The 5,413-nt window shown below is 37.0% G+C and overlaps 1 long non-coding RNA gene across 1 annotated transcript; it reads right to left on the bottom strand.

Annotated features, from left to right (window-relative positions):
• Nucleotides 1-216: 216 nt before the first annotated feature.
• LOC145529382 (uncharacterized) lies at nucleotides 217-3,418 on the bottom strand. The gene is made up of 2 exons (XR_014071153.1): nucleotides 1,347-3,418; nucleotides 217-495 (listed from the first exon to the last, which is right to left on the bottom strand). It is a non-coding gene; the product is annotated as an uncharacterized LOC145529382 (long non-coding RNA).
• Nucleotides 3,419-5,413: the final 1,995 nt, after the last annotated feature.

The raw sequence follows: 5,413 nt of genomic DNA, 5'->3' as shown, positions 1-5,413 counted from the left end.
AGGAAACAAGCTAAAGCTCTCAACTGACGCTGGTAAAAGGCCCTAAACAGGCTCTTTATGCAGCTGAAAATGCAAATAAAGGACCCTCTACCTCCTAGTAATATCAAGAGAGGAGAAAAGAGGTAAGCAGAAACACTAAAGTTGATGTATTGTTGGTTGTATACTGCCGTGAATCAAATGACGCCACACTGTAAAACCATAAACAAAGGACAAAGCTTTTCTTTTTCCAAAATTGTTCTTCGTAGTTTATTTTGTAAATTAACTTCAGTATGATACTTTTACCATGGAACTTGTGTACTTGAGTAGCTTTCTCTGTTTGCACCCGTAGTTTAATAATTCATGTGGGTAAAGACTCTCTCCAGGAAGGTTTTAAACACTGAGAGTGGATTCCATCCCTCTGAGCTTTGTATTGAGCTGTTGATTGATGAAAGAAATCACGGGAAAGTGAAAGAAAATAGAGCTTTTCTGTCAGACGGCAGTAAGTAACTTAGAAATCTGAAACAGTAATAATGATGATTATAAAGACTTGAAAGCATGTAGGAAATTAAAACCTCTATTTTTACAACCACTTTTTATGACTATCTTAGGCCACCAATTCAGTCAGAAAATTGGATGTGTTGACAATGTGGCAAAAGACTAGTTGTGATGTTCTACAAACATCTGAATTAAAACAGCTGTTTTCATAAAAAGTTAACCATATGTGTGGGGCAGAGCACCGTTCCATGTTCGATGCATGAGGCGGGTGCTCGGGACTGGGGCAGTGGGATGGCCCGGGGGGACGGGATGGTGGAGGAGGTGGGAGGGGGGTCCGGGAGGGGGAGCGCATGTGGACCCGTGGCTGGTTCGTGTCAATGTATGGCGGAAACTACTACAGTATTGTAAAGTGATTGGCCCCCAACTAAAATAAATAAATTTATTTAAAAAAAAAAGTTAACCATGAATCTGAATTTTTCAAGTGAATGATTAATTTCTGATCATTTAGTTTTAAAACAAAGTGAGACTCTGGTCCATAGGCCAAATATAGCCACTTCCTGTTTTTGTAAATAAAGTTTTATTGCAACATGGGCAAGCCTATTGGTTTATTGTCTATGGCTGTTTGTGAGTAATGGTAATGGAGAAGTCAGGAGTTACAACAGTTGGCCTGCAGAGTCAAAAATACTTACTGTCTTGTCTTTAACAAAAAAAGTTTGCCAACTCTTAGATAAGTCATTTGACTCTTTGGAGGGTCACTTCAATGTGGGAAATGACATCAAACTCAAATACAGTTTATTCTCCTAATAAGCAAAGCCATCTCTGTAAACTTTGGTCAATTGTGGATTTTGGACTTCTTCAAGGACTAAACTTACCTTTAAAATATTATGAAAAGTATTTTTAATCTTTGACCTCATTTGAATGATATTAGCTCAGAATTTAATGCTTTTTCTAACTCTCAAAATATCCAATGGAGAGTATTGGTTTAAAAAATGAATTGAAGAATCTTATAAAATACATCTTCAGACAATTCCTTTTCATATCTAAGATGTTGAGCTGCAATTTTTCATCAATTTTATCCATAGAGCAGACTTGTTTACAATTGACTAACCCTAAGTTCAGTTCAGTTACTCGGTCGTGTCTGACTCTTTGTGACTCCATGGCCTGCAGCATACCAGACCTCCCGGTCCATCACCAACTCCCAGAGTTTATTCAAACTCACGTCCATTGAGTCGATGATGCCATCCAACCATCTCATCCTCTGTCGTCCCCTTCTCCTCCCACCTTCAGTCTTTCCCAGCATCAAGGTCTTTTCCAGTTGGTCAGCTCTTCGCATCAGGTGGCCAAAGTATTGGAGTTTCAGCTTCAAAGTCAGTCTTTCCGATGAACATTCAGGACTGATTTCCTTTAGGATGGACTGGTTGGAATTTCTTGCTGTCCAAGGGACTCTCAAGAGTCTTCTCCAACACCACAATTCAAAAGCAGCAATTCTTCGGTGCTCAGCTTTCTTTATAGTCCAACTCTCACATCCATACATGACTACTGGAAACCATAATCACAGAAAACTAACCAATCTAATCACATGGATCACAGCCTTGTCTAACTCAATGAAACTATGAGCCATGCCGTGTAGGGCCACCTAAGATGGACGTGTCATAGTGGAGAGTTCTGACAAAATGTAGTCCACCAGAGAAGGGAATGGCAAACCACTTCAGTATTCCTTCCTTGAGAACCCCATGAACAGTATGAAAAGGCAAGAAGATAGGACACTGAAAGATGAACCCCTCAGGTCAGTAGGTGCCCAATATACTACTGGAGATCAGTGGAGAAATAACTCCAGAAAGAATGAAGAGACAGAGCCAAAGCAAAAACAACACCCAGTTGTGGATGTGACTGGTAATGGAAGTAAAGTCTGATGCTGTAAAAAGCAATATTTCATAGGAACCTGGAATGTTAGGTCCATGAATCAAGGCAAATTGGAAGTGATCAAACAGGAGATGGCAAGAGTGAGCATCGACATTTTAGGAATCAGCAAGCTAAAATGGACTGGAATGGGTGAATTTAACTCAGATGACCATTATATCTACTACTGTGGGCAAGAATCCCTTAGAAGAATTGGAGTAGCCATCATGGTCAACAAAAGAGTCTGAAATGCAGTATTTGGATGCAATCTCAAAAATGACAGAATGATCTCTGTTTGTTTCCAAGGTAAACCATTCAATATCATGGTAATCCAAGTCTATTCCCTGACCAGTAATGCTGAAGAAGCTAAAGTTGACTAGCCCTAGGATAGTCTTAAATTATTTGAAAAATACACACCTTTGGGGATGGTAAAATACCTTCTTGGAAAACAACAGCAACAAAACAAGCAAGGACGTATGAAAGTAGCTTTTTTTCTCCTGGAAGGTTCTTCAAGTTCATAAGCCTCATAGGTACAGGTAAAAGAGAATCGATATAAAAATAATAGTAATGTAGTTTGAAGATACAAGTACAAATAAATAATAATTAGACTCATATCTTCGTGAATGTAACTCTACTTCATATTGACATCAAGTATCATGAACATTTGAAAAGGAAAGTCAATCAACATATATTTCCCGTGACACCACAGTGTATACTGGCCTGTAAATACATTTTATTCCATATTCAGAAAACAAATAAATAAACATGTTCTGGAGAATTTGTAATGGCAAAAGTGTTCCTGAAAAAAATTTAGAAATTGCTTACCATTCATTTTGACAGACAATGGATTGAGGAGTTTAAAAATGACTTTCTGAAGAAACAGCCTACAATGCATATTCAATATCTTAAAATGCCATTTCAGTTGCTTACAATTTGAGATGTTGGAGGTGTATGTAACTGCCTCTCATTTAACAAATTGTCATATATATATATATACATATTTTTTTTTTTTTGGCAAAAAGAACCTGCATTTAAATGTGTTCTGACCTCCCCCAGTCTCTTCTGGTCTCTGTGCCCCTGCCGTGTACACTGTGTGTTTTCTGCCCTCCCACTCACCAGTTATCTGCCTGAGTTTGAAACTGTTCTAGAGACAATAGAGAAAAAAAAATATCTAAATTGTGTTTCAAAACTAAATAATAAGATAGTTTACAGGAAAATTCGTGATTTTTTTTTACCCCCTACACAGAATGCTTGTAATCTCTACTAGATCTCATTGGCATAGAGTTTATATTCTAGTCTTTCCTGGCTCAATATTTGTGGATTCTGAAAATGTATTCTATTTTCTTGTAACAAGCATTTTTGAAGGTCTGTGGCTTCTGCTCCAAGTCTGTATCAATAGAAAGTTGTAGATGGAATTTTCACTCTGATAATGTGAAGAACTGCCCTTCAAGTATAAAAATAAGAGTTCTGACGAGATTTCCCTTCCGAGATATGCTTCAGCCATGTCCCTAGTATAAACCTTTAACTCTCTATCCTTAACATACTCAGTTTGGATAAGTGCTAACCAATGTGCCAGGTAAAATACAGGAAGTAGATATTCTGTTTTATTAGCCTGAAAGCTTGTGTAAGGGAGATTGTGTCCTCCGGATAATTTATTATACATTTGTGCAGTTATTAAAGTTAAAAAAATCGAACAGTGCATTTTCCCCTTTATACAAGTGTTTCATTGACAACAAAAACAAACAAACAAAGAAAAAGCAAAAATGAGAAAAACTTAAAGAAGCTGGACTGAAAATAACATCTCTGTTTCTGGTAGCACTAACATTTCAAAGTGAATACTGAATTCACTTTGTACTGTATTCCATGTATTAGAGGTTGTTGATTCCTCCTCTTTGGAAAACATATTTCAAAGCTTGCTGGTAGGTAGAAACAGTGATGTGGAAGAGTAATGAGGCTCGTGGAATCTGGAGATACTAAGGTTTAAATAAAGTAATGTCTGTAATTACATAGCACAGTGCCGGGCACATAGTAAATACTCAACTAAAAAACATCTGTTGTTCCTTATTGCTATCATTACAATTAGCCCTCCTCCTAATTCTTCTTTTAATTTTATTACAGTAGCACAAAGAATTAGCTTTGGGGAAATATATTAGAATCAACTTTATTTTTTCCCTCTAATTTGGCTATCACATTTGCACTTGGGTTTTTTGTGTATCTGATTAATATGTGGTGCCATCTAACGCCTCATGACCCATTGTGCCAGATGACACCTCAATTCCTGATTTTTGTGTTTATAAAACATATATTTTGTTTAGGGTTTTTAAGTTTAAAGCATCATATTTCAAGAAAATGGAGAAGTGAGTATAGAGGTTAACATTAATTTAAATGATTTTTTCAAAGATTATTATTCTATTCTTGCATATAATTATCTCTGCAAGCAAAGATATTAGTAGTCACCCCTGAAGAATGGGAGTTCCCATTATACATACTGGGTTAGTCGTCCAAAATATAGCTTAGTGATCAGGTATAACTCTTAGCCTATTAACAAAAATGTGCAAATAATATGGTTTTACACTTCAATTTTCTTTTAAAACACTAAAAACCTGAGGATAATAGTTACATTTCATTCTATTGGAGTTCCCCAACTTCAAGGGGTTGTTGTCTGATTTCCAGGGGGGTTACACAGTGCCAAGGAGTTGTTGGAGATGGGAGCTGCTTGAATTGTCACATTGGCTAATGCCATCGTTATCCTTCATATTCTATTACCTCAAAAATCATAATTCTCTTTCAAAGTGTTCCCAGCTCCTGCTGGCATGGCTTCTCAGGAGTTGGAGCCCTCTCAATAATTCTGTGACTTTCCAGGGCTACCAAAGGATCTGCGTTTTTGACATGTTAATCTAGACTCCCAGAATTCATTTGGATTTTCAGACTATTGCATATTTCCCTGTTGAAGGAATATGACATCTGATGTTTTTTTCCAGTCTGAGGAAGGAAAAGAGAAATGTTAAGGTGGAGACAGAAGTGAATATTTCAAATATTG

The sequence above is a fragment of the Giraffa tippelskirchi genome, chromosome 12 (genome assembly GCF_054371585.1).
Source record: "Giraffa tippelskirchi isolate mGirTip1 chromosome 12, T2T-mGirTip1v1.2.pri, whole genome shotgun sequence".
Classification (NCBI taxonomy): domain Eukaryota; kingdom Metazoa; phylum Chordata; class Mammalia; order Artiodactyla; family Giraffidae; genus Giraffa; species Giraffa tippelskirchi.
This window is presented reverse-complemented; position numbering and strand designations above follow the sequence as displayed.